The 15,303-nt window shown below is 43.9% G+C and overlaps 1 protein-coding gene across 2 annotated transcripts in view; it reads right to left on the bottom strand.

The window, feature by feature from the left end:
* Positions 1–15,303, bottom strand: part of grik4 (glutamate receptor, ionotropic, kainate 4) — a 444,499-nt gene that overhangs the window by 147,981 nt on the left and 281,215 nt on the right. The window contains exon 1 of one of the 2 annotated variants that reach the window (XM_014213632.2): positions 14,322–14,534. The exons of the other annotated variant lie outside the window; for it this stretch is intronic. The gene's annotated coding sequence lies outside the window, so the exon portion shown is untranslated. Of the gene's footprint in view, positions 1–14,321; positions 14,535–15,303 lie in introns of those variants that run through there. 2 annotated transcript variants of the gene reach the window in all.

The raw sequence follows: 15,303 nt of genomic DNA, 5'->3' as shown, positions 1-15,303 counted from the left end.
AGGTATAGCAAAAGGTTGTCTGAGGTCTATTTATCCATTTATTTGTCCATTTATCCATTTATTTGTCCATTTATCCGTTATGTTACACTTCATTAAACTTTTGGTAAATACGGGGATGCAAAGAGGGACATACTGGATTAGTCAGCGTGTATGTGCCTTGCCTTGTCTCTGCTAGTGCAAACAGAACGCAGCCTACAGAATATAATTAACATGATGGGGCGGGAAAGTTTTTATCCAATTAAAAGTTATATGGATTTGATTACGGAAACAAAAAAAAAAGTGGACAGCTTGTGTCACACAGAGCTTATTTTGTAGATACATTTGCAAATGAACACTTTGAAAACTAATGAACATGTGATGAGTTCTTGTCACCTCATAATACATGTCAGAATTGAGATTTTAGATTCACGATGGGAGTTTGAATACGCAATTAACAGCTTTGGTAATACTTTACTTTTACTTACTTTATTAGCTCAACATGGCAGTCAAATATAGTCAACTGGAATACAAAACATTGGGGTTTGCAAGATGTACCTATAGCCTATATTTATACACAAAACATACTGCATAAAGAAATGGCCGACAGACAGTGTACGTAAAATACATTTCATGTTTAAAAAGTAGCCTACAATGAATGTCTGCTTGCCTGCCCACATAGCAGTTACACCGATAGTTACACGGCCCAAATTGGTCTCACTCCCTCTCTTATTGCCTCTGGCAACTTTTGTTCTGTTTCTATAGTGAGAGCAAGGACTAGAGCTGGGCAATTCTCTCACATGACTCAGATACCCTCTGAGCTGTATTTACTCTCTCCTCTGGAACATTAATATCTCCTTCCTTTGAATGACTGAGAGGTGTATTTCAAACCCCAGCCCTTGAACCTTTTAAACCAATCAACGGGCAGCCCAGAGGTGTGCCGAGGCATTTGCAGGACGCACTGTAGTACAGTACAAGCACGGTCAATAGCCGTCTTTCTCTCTACATGTCTGTAATACGCTGTCCATTTTCAAAGCTCTTAGGTGTGTAAATGCCTGGCCATTACCTGATATGGAGAGGAAGAAGGGTGCAATGGGGAGGAACTGGGCTGTGTTCATATGGTGATTTTGAATCAATGCTATAGTGCACTATGATCAGGGCCACATTCAGTATAGGCAAACATTGTTGAACGTTGCAGATAGAAATGTCACTAATAGAGCTAACGTGAATCCGTATATCGACAGTAAATGTCAGAGATTTGTTTGTTCTACATTATATATTTCTGCCTGGACATTCCAAACCATTGTGCCCTCCTGAGCAGTCCCATGTCTACAGATAGGTAAAACGGCAAGACCGGAGTTTCTCCGTTGAAGATACATAGCTACACATTCATAACCTAAGAACATTGCTTATACAGTAGTAATTGCATATACAGTTTTCCATGCATACTGTAGTACCTACAGAGAGTGATTCACATACTTCAGATGGCCTCGCAAACAACTATTGAGTATCTCATGGGAACATGACATGGGATGTGGGATGTGTGAGCATCTGTAGTGCATCTCAGTGACTTGAGGACAATAGACAATTGCTTGCTTTCTCGCTGAGGTGAATTATTATCCGACTAAAACATGTATTCACGGGGAATCTTTAATGTTTATCCTGAGAACACGGCAGCATTGAAACAAGAGAGAGAAGACAAAGACAGACCACCACAGATACCATTTGATCCAAAACTTAATAGCAGAACATTAAATATGACTGCACTCTGGGCTGCACTCTGAACCAAAAAGGTTTTTAAAACCATCAAATGGCAAAGCGCCTCATGAGGTGTTCTTACCGTCCTCTGAGGTTCCCTAATTCATCGCTGCAGTCTCTTATCAGAACAGTTCACTACGTAAACACACCAAGCGACATAATCAAGCCTAGAAGCATAAAAAATACCATCTATTTAAGATGTGTACAGTACAGAAAAGGAGCATTTCACACATATTGCTTGAACATTCGCGAGCCTCATAAACATGGTGTTTAAAGATCTCAGGTATTATTAATATTCCTCTCATCAGGCTTCTCTCCACTCCGTTACAAGAAAGGGCCAGAGGGATATTTCAGGAGATTATTACAATTTATCTTGTCTTCGCTACCAAGCCGAGACAAAAGTGATTTCAAGGTTATATTAGCCATTAATATTTAATGTTGTTCGCTGGCCCTCATCTGAAGGACCTGCTCCTGACTATAATTATAGGGTTTATACACTGGCACTGATTCAGACACCCTCTGAGCTGTATTTACTCTCTCCTCTGGAACATTAATATCTCCTTCCTTTGAATGACTGAGAGGTTTATTTAAAACCCCAGTCAGATTCCTTCATAATTTATTCCTTTTATTAATGCAAATTGTCTCACTTGTAAATCAATTGTAATATTTCAGTCTGTTAATGAGCTTGGTATTTTGACCATGGGAATACAAATCTCCACAGATACTAATTAACAAAGACAGTGGACACGGGATTTTTGATCAGTGATTTTACTGTTGAATGAGGGTTGGGGGGGGGGCATCAAGGTATGGCAGCGAGCTGCATAGCCAATAGGCTGTTTGCCATGCATGTCTAATAGCTGTTTTATTTACAAAGTGAATGACAAAGTATACTAAATGTCACGTCCTGACCAGTAAAGGGGTTATTTGTTATTGTAGTTTGGTCAGGACGTGGCAGGGGGTGTTTGTTTTATGTGGTTCTGGGTTTGTTGGGCTATGGTATTATGTAAGAGGGGTGTTTGTTTAGAGTGTTCCGGGGTTTTTGGTCTATGTTCTAGGTTAGTGTTTTTCTATGTTCAGTCTAGTTTTCTACTTCTATGTTTAGGGTTTGTTGATTGACCTTCAATTGGAGGCAGCTGTTCCTCGTTGCCTCTGATTGAAGGTCCTATGTATAGGGGTGTTTGTGCTATGGTGGTTTGTGGGTAGTTGTTTCCTGTTTTGTGTCTGTGCACCTGACAGGACTGTTTAGTGGCATTCGTTGTTTTGTATACGTGATTTGTTTGTTTTTCCTTCTTTTGATTTAATAAAGAAGATGAGTATACACGTTCCCGCTGCACCTTGGTCTAATCCTTACGACGCCCGTTACACTAAACTCAATATTAACACCATTAGAAGCCTTCAGTAGATTAGCTGGAAGGGGTGGACCATCCTCCTCAGTAAATTTCATAAAAATAAAATGTGTGAAACATTAAAAAAAGTGATCGTTTTTAGATGAAACTATACTAAATATATTTACGTCAACAAATACACACTGTAGGGTAGCAGCACTCTGTAGGGTAGCCGGAGGACAGCTAGCAATCTGTCCGCCTCTGGGTACATTGATTTCAATACAAAACCTAGGAGGCTCATGGTTCTCACCCCCTTCTATTGACTTACACAGTAATTATGACAACTTCCGGAGGACATCCTCCAAACTATCTGAGCTCTTGCAGCTTGAACTGACATGTTGTCCACCAATCAAAGGATCAGATAATGAATCTAGTGCTGAAAGCATAAGCTATAGCTAGCTAGCACTGCAGTGCATAAAATGTGGTTAGTAGTTGACTCAAAGAGAGAAAAAGACAATAGTTGAACAGTTTTGAACAAATTTAGCCTACTCAAACCCCTGGCTCAAGCAGAGAGGGATGCTATTTTAGCTAGCTAGCTATGGCTATCCAACACAGGAACTCTTCCAAGTCATGTTTTATTCTGGTTTTATTAATTTATTGCCACCGGGGCACAACGGTGTAACTGCTAAACTGGTTTCTGACTGTACATTGTACTGCATGATTGTAGCGGGTTTACTAACGTGTTAGTTCTAGTAGCTATGTTGACTATGACGTGACAACAATGTAGGCTGTGTGTAGCAGTTAGCGGTCATGATATGAAGTTTTGGCTTGGAAAGGTTTTTTTCCCTGGTCACAGAGAGCTGATGTGTTGTGCACTGAAGTCCACAAGTGAAGGGAAAACGTGAGAGGAGGAGAGTGTGTAGATTACATTTACATTACATTTAAGTCATTTAGCAGACGCTCTTATCCAGAACGACTTACAAATTGGTGGATTCACCTTATGATATCCAGTGGAACAACCACTTTACAATAGTGCATCTAAATCTTTTAAGGGGGGGGGGGTGTTAGAAGGACTACTTTATCCTATCCTAGGTATTCCTTAAAGAGGTGGGGTTTCAGGTGTCTCCGGAAGGTGGTGATTGACTCCGCTGTCCTGGCGTCGTGAGGGAGCTTGTTCCACCATTGGGGTGCCAGAGCAGCGAACAGTTTTGACTGGGCTGAGCGGGAACTGTGCTTCCTCAGAGGTAGGGAGGCGAGCAGGCCAGAGGTGGATGAACGCAGTGCCCTTGTTTGGGTGTAGGGCCTGATCAGAGCCTGAAGGTACGGAGGTGCAGTTCCCCTCACAGCTCCGTAGGCAAGCACCATGGTCTTGTAGCGGATGCGAGCTTCAACAGGAAGCCAGTGGAGAGAGCGGAGGAGCGGGGTGACGTGAGAGAACTTGGGAAGGTTGAACACCAGACGGGCTGCGGCGTTCTGGATGAGTTGTAGGGGTTTAATGGCACAGGCAGGGAGCCCAGCCAACAGAGAGTTGCAGTAATCCAGACGGGAGATGACAAGTGCCTGGATTAGGACCTGCGCCGCTTCCTGTGTGAGGCAGGGTCGTACTCTGCAAATGTTGTAGAGCATGAACCTACAGGATCGGGTCACCGCCTTGATGTTAGTAGAGAACGACAGGGTGTTGTCCAGGGTCACGCCAAGGTTCTTAGCACTCTGGGAGGAGGACACAATGGAGTTGTCAACCGTGATGGCGAGATCATGGAACGGGCAGTCCTTCCCCGGGAGGAAGAGCAGCTCCGTCTTGCCGAGGTTCAGCTTGAGGTGGTGATCCGTCATCCACACTGATATGTCTGCCAGACATGCAGAGATGCGATTTGCCACCTGGTTATCAGAAGGGGGAAAGGAGAAGATTAATTGTGTGTCGTCTGCATAGCAATGATAGGAGAAACCATGTGAGGATATGACACAGCCAAGTGACTTGGTGTATAGCGAGAATAGGAGAGGGCCTAGAACAGAGCCCTGGGGGACACCAGTGGTGAGAGCACGTGGTGCGGAGACAGATTCTCGCCACGCCACCTGGTAGGAGAGACCTGTCAGGTAGGACGCAATCCAAGCGTGGGCCGCGCCGGAGATGCCCAACTCGGAGAGGGTGGAGAGGAGGATCTGATGGTTCACCGTATCAAAAGCAGCAGATAGGTCTAGGAGGATGGAGAGTTAGCTTTAGCAGTGCGGAGAGCCTCCGTGACACAGAGAAGAGCAGTCTCAGTTGATTGACCAGTCTTGAAGCCTGACTGATTTGGATCAAGAAGGTCATTCTGAGAGAGATAGCAGGAGAGCTGGCCAAGGACGGCACGTTCAAGAGTTTTGGAGAGAAAAGAAAGAAGGGATACTGGTCTGTAGTTGTTGACTTCGGAGGGATCGAGTGTAGGTTTTTTCAGAAGGGGTGCAACTCTCGCTCTCTTGAAGATGGAAGGGACGTAGCCAGCGGTCAAGGATGAGTTGATGAGTGAGGTGAGGTAAGGGAGAAGGTCTCCGGAAATGGTCTGGAGAAGAGAGGAGGGGATAGGGTCAAGCGGGCAGGTTGTTGGGTGGCCGGCCGTCACAAGACGCAAGATTTCATCTGGAGAGAGAGGTGAGAAAGAGGTCAAAGCACAGGGTAGGGCAGTGTGAGCAGGACCAGCGGTGTCATTTGACTTAGCAAACGAGGATCGGATGTCGTCAACCTTCTTTTCAAAATGGTTGACGAAGTCATCCGCAGAGAGGGAGGAGGGGGGGGAGGGGGAGGAGGATTCAGGAGGGAGGAGAAGGTGGCAAAGAGCTTCCTAGGGTTAGAGGCAGATGCTTGGAATTTAGAGTGGTAGAAAGTGGCTTTAGCAGCAGAGACAGAAGAGGAAAATGTAGAGAGGAGGGAGTGAAAGGACGCCAGGTCCGCAGGGAGGCGAGTTTTCCTCCATTTCCGCTCGGCTGCCCGGAGCTCTGTTCAGTGAGCTCGCAATGAGTCGTCGAGCCACGGAGCAGGAGGGGAGGACCGAGCCGGCCTGGAGGATAGGGGACATAGAGAATCAAAGGATGCAGAAAGGGAGGAGAGGAGGGTTGAGGAGGCAGAATCAGGAGATAGGTTGGAGAAGGTTTGAGCAGAGGGAAGAGATGATAGGATGGAAGAGGAGAGAGTAGCGGGAGAGAGAGAGCGAAGGTTGGAACGGCGCAATACCATCCGAGTAGGGGCAGAGTGAGAAGTGTTGGATGAGAGCGAGAGGGAAAAGGATACAAGGTAGTGGTCGGACACTTGGAGGGGAGTTGCAATGAGATTAGTGGACGAACAGCATCTAGTAAAGATGAGGTCAAGCGTATTGCCTGCCTTGTGAGTAGAGGGGGAAGGTGAGAGGGTGAGGTCAAAAGAGGAGAGGAGTGGAAAGAAGGAGGCAGAGAGGAATGAGTCAAAGGTAGACGTGGGGAGGTTAAAGTCACCCAGAACTGTGAGAGGTGAGCCATCCTCAGGAAAGGAACTTATCAAGACGTCAAGCTCATTGATGAACTCTCCAAGGGAACCTGGAGGGCGATAAATGATAAGGATGTTAAGCTTGAAAGGGCTGGTAACTGTGACAGCATGGAATTCAAATGAGGAGATAGACAGATGGGTCAGGGGAGAAAGAGAGAATGTCCACTTGGGAGAGATGAGGATTCCAGTGCCACCACCACGCTGGCCAGATGCTCTCGGGGTATGCGAGAACACGTGGGCAGACGAGGAGAGAGCAGTAGGAGTAGCAGTGTTAATCCATGTTTCCGTCAGTGCCAAGAAGTCGAGGTGCTGGAGGGTAGCATAGGCTGAGATGAACTCTGCCTTGTTGGCCGCAGACCGGCAGTTCCAGAGGCTGCCGGAGACCTGGAACTCCACGTGGGTCGTGCGCGCTGGGACCACCAGGTTAGAGTGGCAGCGGCCACGCGGTGTGAAGCGTTTGTGTGGCCTGTGCAGAGGGGAGAGAACAGGGATAGTTGCGAGAAGGAGTTATATACACAACGAGCAAAGTGATCATGCTGTTTTTATGTGGTTGCTATGAAAGGGAACTTTGTTTGCGTGTGATCAGGGGTGTATTCATTCCGCCAATTCTGTCTTAAATGAAAGCAAACGGAATGAAATGGGGATAAATATACCTTAATTTGTCAAATCGAAACTCTCATTTGCAACTGTTGGACTAATGATTACACCCTAGATCAGCTAGATGCAGGCAAGAGTGTGCACGGTGGTATTGAATGTGTCACTGTCTGTCACCTTAATTACTCAAATTCTCTCGACCGGTGCACCTACGTTGTAAACTTTCATGCATATTCTAGGTTGTAGCAACCTCATGATGGGTAAATGGAAAATTTGAGGATCATGTAGTAGCCTAAATTTGTTACATTAAGCTTGGTGAATGAAGTATGAATGACAGTCAACCAATATGCTGTAATAGAAATAATACTCATATATATATATTTTTTTATAATCCTCCCTCATATTAAATGGCACCGACCACCACTGATTCACACCCCTTGACTTTTCCCATATTTTGTTGCGTTACATCCTGAATTTCAAATTTTTACATTTAGATTTTGTGTCACTGGCCTACACACAATTTCCCATAATGTCAAAGTGATTTATATTTTTAGAAAATGTTTCAAATTAATTAAAAATTAAAAGCTGAAATGTCTTGAGTCAATAAGTATTCAACCCCTTTGTTATGGCATGCCTAACTAAGTTCAGGAGTAAAAATGTGCTTAACAAGTAACATAATAAGCTGCATGGACTCTCTCTGTGCAATGATAGTGTTTAACATGATTTTTGAATGACTACCTCATCTCTGTAACTCACACATACATTTATCTGTAAGGTTCCTCAGTCGAGCTGTGAATTTCAAAGATAGATTCAAACACAAACACCAGGGAGATTTTCCAATGGTTTGCAAAGAAGGACACCTATTAGTAGATGGGTAAAAATTAAAAAAAAGCTGACATTGAATATCCCTTTGAGCATGGTGAAGTCATTCATTATACTTTGGATGGTGTATCAATGCAAACAGTCACTATAAAGATAAAGGCATCCTTCCTAACTCAGTTGCCAGAGAGGAAGGAAACTGCTCATTTTACCAATGGTGACCAATGGTGACTTCAAAACAGTTACAGAGATTAATGGCTGTGATAGTTGAAAACTGAGGAAAGATCAACAACATTGTAGTTATTCCACAATACTAACCTAATTGACAGAGTGAAAAGAAGGACACCTGTACAGAAAAAAAATATTCCAATACATGCATCATGTTTGCAACAAGGCACTAAATTAATACTGCAAAAACTGTTGCAAATCACATTACTTTTTGTCCTGAATACAAAGTGTTATGTTTGGGGCAAATGCAATACAACACATTACTAAGTACCATTCTTCATATTTCCAAGCATAGTGGAGGCTGCATCATGTTATGGGTATGCAACGTGAGTAAGACAAAGAAGACGATCGTGGACTACAGGAAAAGGAAGGCCGAACATACCCCCATTCACATCGACGGTTAGGTTAGTGGGTCGAGAGTTTCAAGTTTCTTGGTGTCTACATCACCAACAAACTATCATGGTCCAAACACACCAAGACAGTCTTGAAGAGGGCACAACAACAGATTTTCCCCTTCAGGAGACTTAAAAGATTTGGCATGGGTCCCCAGAACCTCAAAAGGTTATACAGCTGAACCATCGAGAGCATCCTGAGTGGTTGCATCACCACCTGGTATGGCAACTGCTCGGCATCCGACCGTAAGGCGCTACAGAGGGTAGTGCGTACGGCCTAGTACATCACTGGGGCCAAGCTTCCTGTCATTCAGGACCTATATACTAGGCGGTGCCAGAGGAAGGCCCAAAAAATTGGCAAAGACTCCAGTCACCCTAGTCATAGACTGTTCTCTCTGCTACCGCACGGAAAGTGGTACCAGAGCGCCAAGTCTAGGTCCAAAAGGCTCCTTAACAGCTTCTACCCACAAGCCATAAGACTGCTGAACAATCAATCAAATGGCCACCCGGACTATTTACATTAACAACCCCACTAATGCTACTTGCTGTTTATTATCTATGCATTGTCACTTTACCCCTACCTATGTACAAACTACCTTGACTAACCTGTACCCCCGCACATTGACTCGGTACCGGTACCCCCTGTATAAAGCCTCAGTATTGTTATTTTTTTGTGTTACTTTTTATTTCATTTTTTACTTTAGTTAATTTAGTAAATATTTTTTTAACTCTGTTTCTTGAACTGCATTGTTGTTTAAGGGCTTGTAAGTAAGTATTTCACAATAAAGTCTACACCTGTTGTATTCGGCGCGTGTGACAAATACAATTTGATTTTATTTGTAATTGTTAAGGACTGGGGAGTTTTTCAGGACAAAAGCACAGACAAAATCCCAGAGGAAAACCAGTCTGCTTTCCAACAGACACTTACAGAAGAATTCTCCTTTCAGCAGGACAATAACCTACAACACAAGAACAAATCTACACTGGAGTTGCTTACCAAGATGACAGTGAATGTTCCTGAGTGGCCTAGTTATAGTTTTGACTTAAATCGGCTTGAAAATCTACAGCAAGACTTGAACATGGCTGTCGAACACTGATCAACAAGCAACTTGACAGAGCTTGAAGAATTTTAAAAAGAATAATTTTAAAATATTGTACAATCCAGGTGTGCAAAGCTCTAAGATAACTACTCAGAAAGACTCACTGCTGTAATTTCTGCCAAAGGATATTCTAAAATGTATTGACCAATGGGTGTGAATACCGATGTAAATGAAATATATCAGTAATTCATTCTCAAAAAATGCTAACATTTCTAAAACATGTTTTCACTTTGTCATTACCTGGGGTGGCAGGTAGCCTAGTGGTTAGAGCGTTGGACTAGTAACCGAAAGGTTGCAAGATCGAATCCCTGAGCTGACAAGGTACAAATCTGTCGTTCTGCCCAAGGCAGTTAACCCACTGTTAACCCACCTAGGCCGTCATTGAAAATAAGAATTTGTTCTTAACTGACTTGCATAGTAAAAAAATTGAATTATGGGGTATTGTATGTAGATGGGTGCGAAGAAAAAAAACTATTTCGAATTCAGGCTGTAACAAGAAAATGTGGAATAAGTCATTGAAAATATGAATAATTGAATATTTTCTGAAGGCACTGTACTTTCCAGAGGTGTCTAGCATCATATTAATTATTATATTCATATTACAAAATGTGTTCATTTACATCATTATAGAAGTACTTTACATCCAAACAATTGAACGTGGCAGACCAAAGAGATATATCTCCGTGGGTTAGCCAAATGTTCATGAGAGGTTATGTTTTCCACCGTCTATTGGAGCACAACCTGTGGCTTCATTACAATGGCAACATAGTGAAACCTTTGCGATAAGAACATACTACAGATTGGTTGGAAATGCAAGGGGATTAAAAATATCTTTGTCAGCAGTAGTGTCCTCATCGTGTCATTGTTCAGAGAGAGAGAAAGGACCTATAATTCTGAGAACATATTGTTTTCTAACAGGAAATGAATGACACAGTTGAGTCTGAGGGTGCTTTGTTGCCATGGCCTTGTTCAACTCTATCATTATTCATCTCAGAAATGGACAGAGATGAAAAATAACTAATTATGACATATTGATCCATTTGGACTTGTGTTTAATGTAGCTAGGACGGCAGTGTCACTGCCTGGGCTTCCACCATAATATGTAAGGCAAATACAATAAGTAATCAGAAGGCTGAAAAGAGGCTGGAATCTAATCTAATGGTGGTTGATTAAAGGAAAATACCACTCAAAAATGCATCATACTGTGACACTTTCTATAATTTGAAAGTTCTATATCTAGAAAACTTGATCACCGACATGCAAAACATTAGGTTGGGATGTATCAACAGTGGACTAATAAAAAAATGTTTTTGCGTAGATTTTTCCTTTAAGAGACAAACTCTGTCTCAAATGACACCCTATTCTTCTCATGTGGGGTTCTATGTGACTCTGTTAAAAAGTACAGTACGATATACAGTACTGTTGGGATATTAGGGAAATCCCAAATGGAGCATTGAGAACCTGTGAAGTTTTTTGAAAATCCCAAAACTAATATCAGCAGGAAGTTACATGGAGTAGATTTTCTATCTGTCTTGAAAAATGAGGAATACAAGATTACATGTTTCTCATATCAGGAGAAATTCTTTCAGTTATGAATCATGGGGCAAAAGAAATCCCCAGGTAGAGATGTAGTGCAGAGCAAAAGTTCCCCTCAGGATGTGGGATACATTTATTTAGTTCCCAGAAAAGACTTTGCATAGTGCGGAAGCAATACTTTCTGCAATAAAAAGCAGTTTTACAAGAAGTTATAGAGAAAGAGCACACAGGAAACTTTCTCTGACATTGATTAATCCTGTGTGTGTGTGTGTGTGTGTGTGGGGGGGTTCTAAGGGAGGTCATTAGGCACAGGGGAATAATGATGGCATTAATGGGGGTGATAGCCCATCCCGCTTGCCATTGGTTTCCACACCCTGGGATGTGTGGTGCAGGGGATAATTGTTTACATCTCCAGCCCTCTGTTTTAATCCCTCTCCACCCATTTTATCACCTGGCGCCGGGCTGCATTGTGGAAAGAGAACGCCAGGCAGGCTCCAATGCTGCAACCACAGGTATACATCCCAAATGACACCCTCTTCCCTATTCAGTGCATGACTTTTGCCAGAAGACGTGCGTAAACAAGGCCTCCGCAGTCTGTAGGGCCGTAGGGAGACCGGGCAGAGGGAGGAGACGGCAGGACTTAGAGAACCGATCCACAACGACCAGGATCGTGGTGTTTCCCTGTGAGGGGGGAGGTTGGTATGAAAATCCACCGACAGGTGCGACCAAGGCCGCTGTGGAACGGGTAAGGGGTGTATCTTCCCTCTAGACAGGTGCCTAGGAGCCTTACACTGGGCGCACACCGAGCAGGAGGAAACATAATCCCTCACGTCCTTGGCCAAGGTAGGCCACCAGTACTTCCCAACCAAACAGCGCACTGTCCGACCGATCCCAGGATGACCAGAGGGTGACGTGTGGGCCCAATAGATCAATCGGTCACGGACAGCAGACAGAAAGTACAGACGCCCAGCGGGACACTGGAGGGGAGCGGGCTCTGCGGCCAGAGTCCAAAAATCCATGGCGAACTCCTGGGCGCTCCTTGTCCCCTGCCTCAGATGGAAGAGACGTTCACCCGCCGCTCTACCCTCGGGTGGATTGTCGAAGACTGCCCGGAAGCAGCGGGTGAAATCCTCGAAATGGTCCAGCGCTGCATCTCCTTCTCCCCACACAGCGTTGGCCCACTCCAAGGCTTTCCCAGAGAGGCACGAGACGAGGACAGACACCTTCTCACGACCTGATGGAGCCGGGTGGACGGTTACCAGGTAGAGGTCGAGCTGCAACAGGAAACCCTGGCAGCGTGCAGCCGTCCCGTCATACTCCCGGGGAAGGGCGAGATGGATCCCACTGGGACCGGGTGAAGGGGGGGGCGAGTAATGGAGACCCTGGTTGTGCTGGTGGAGGCGCTGGAGGAACACCCTGTCTCTCCCAGCGGTCCATAGTTTGGACAACGCGGTCCATGGCGGCGCCGAGATGGTGGAGCATCGCCGCATGCTCCCGGACACGCTCCTCCACCCCTATTCCAGGGGCACCTGCTCCTGCTGACTCCATATGTTGGGTGTGGGATTCTGTAGCAGGGTGCGTAATTGGCGGCAGAGAAGTCAGGCGCAAGAGAGCAGAACTGGGTAATAACCGGAGATTTATTAAGCAAAACCAACAGCATCCCGAACAACAATATAAATGGGCACACAAAATAACCCGTCGTGCACTCACGGGGGAACGTGCACAAGCACTACAATAAACAATCCCACACAAAGACATGGAGGGAACAGAGGGTTAAATACACAACAAGTAATTGAGGGAATTGAAACCAGGTGTGAGGAAAAACAAGACAAAACACATGGAAAATGAAAAGTGGATCGATGGCGACGCCGACCGAACAAGGAGAGGACCATACTTCGGCAGAAGTCGTGACAATTTAACATAAACTGCCTATGTTCATAAACTTGACATCATAGCTGCATAGAGACTACTACTAAATCTTAAATTGGAACTGACAGCGTTTTTCTTTGCAGATATCAAACAAACAATCATAATATCAGTCAAAAATACTAAATTCCCAGTTTATGCTACAGAATTTATTTTATAAGAGGTTTTAAAAATAGGTTATATTTGACTCAACATTCCATGACATGCAGTAAGGCATTGTTGGCAGAATAGATGGATGCAGTTCAATGCATGATTAATATAATTCACCAATATATTTCTTGGTAGTCCCAAAAATATTGCTATCAGGTTGTAAATCACAGCTGTCCTGGTACATTGTTGGCTGCCTCCATTTGGGATTAACTGTTTCAGTTTCAATGACTCAATATTTTTGACAAAAACGGACGAATGTAAATAAGGCTGGCAATGTCAATACAATCAAACTAGCAAGGACAATGACCACAAGTCAGTCATAACGTGGCTAATAGGCTAGCGTATTTATTTATGTAGCAATCTAAAGACACAGCCTAACGTTAGCTAGATAGCTGCTAGGAAGATGTTATGCCATTGGAGGAGTGACTGACTTTCCCCCTCATATTGCTTTTCGGTGGCTACACAGCTAGAGATGCAGTTGTCATTTGGTTAGCTAGCAAGACATGTGAATCGCTAGTTGGCTATGCTGAACTTGGAGTGACTGTTGTACAGTTAGCATATCTCTGGCTATCTACTCCGATTTCAGAGCACTCTCGTCTGAGTGTGCCAGAGCGCCTGCTGAATATGACCAGTGTCAGTAAGCGTAGACAAAAAAATGTAATAGTTAGTCACGAATGTTCTAGATAACATGTAAACAACGTAACCAGTTTTGCTAGGGTCAGAGTGAGGTGTTCACTCATTTGTGTCTGGAAGTAGCTAGCTAGCAAGCTAATCAACTTCAGCCAGTTAGCTTGGGTGCTTTGTTGGGACAAGAATGCACATTGGCAGGCGATCTGCAGAAGGACACGCAGCCTACTTACTATTCCCCATCTTTGATCAGTGCAATTTTAATGGCCAACTAGCTAAAAAGGTTTGAGAGGGTTTATCTAATGTTCCTTTGTTAGATTTGAGTTCATTTTGCTCTGGCTAGCATTAGTTGTTGATCTTGTTGTTGATGTGAATATAGGGAAAGATAGCCTACCTTTTTATGGTTGTTTGATGATAGGGACTAGGGCTGTGGCGGTCATAACATTTTGTCAGCCAGGTATTGCCAGTCTTACGGTAATTGACGGTTAATTAATTTAAAGCATCTCCAGGCCTCCACGTATGTAAGCCGCTGCTGCGCACCTTCGGAACATCTACATTTTTAAAAGTCTATTAAATAAATGTAATATACACCATTGTTACGGATACAGGTAGTGTGTATCCTGTATTTGTATTTCTTTTCTCTCCTTCTCCCCTCACAGGTGACAATCATCATTCCCCCAATCAGTCATCAATCAGTCCCCAATCAGAAGACAACCTGTTCCTTTCCCCTTAACCAATCACAGACCCTTTCCCTTGGTTTAAAAACCCAGTCAGTTGTTTTCTCCCCAGATCAATGGAACCCTGACCTGTTCACCGGACGTGCTTGTTGCACCCTCGACTACTACTACTACTACTACTACTACTACTACTACTACTACTACTACTACTACTACTACTACTACTACTACTACTACTACGACGACGACGACGACGACGATGATGATGATGATTATTATTATTTGACCATGCTGGTCATTTATGAACATTTTAACATTTTAACATCTTGACCATGTTCTGTTATAATATCCACCCTGCACAGCCAGACGAGGACTGGCCACCCCTCTTAGCCTGGTTCCTCTCTAGGTTTCTTCCTAGGTTTTTGGCCTTTTCTAGGGAGTTTTTCCTAGGGAGTTTTTCCTAGCCACCGTGTTTCTTTCACATGCTTTGCTTGCTGTTTGGGGTTTTAGGCTGGGTTTCTGTACAGCACTTTGAGATATCAGCTGATGTACGAAGGGCTATATAAAAATAAATTTGATTTGATTTGATCAATCTTTGTAGATTTCAGTTGTCTGTGTTTTTTTTGTTCTCACTGTTACTTGTCACTATTATAATTTGCATGATTTTATGTTACGGGTCTCGTATCCATCCCCCCCTAG

This window comes from Salmo salar, chromosome ssa09 (genome assembly GCF_905237065.1).
Source record: "Salmo salar chromosome ssa09, Ssal_v3.1, whole genome shotgun sequence".
In the NCBI taxonomy this organism is placed as follows: domain Eukaryota; kingdom Metazoa; phylum Chordata; class Actinopteri; order Salmoniformes; family Salmonidae; genus Salmo; species Salmo salar.
The sequence above is the reverse complement of the archived record's forward strand: the minus strand, read 5'-3'. Positions and strand labels throughout refer to the sequence as shown.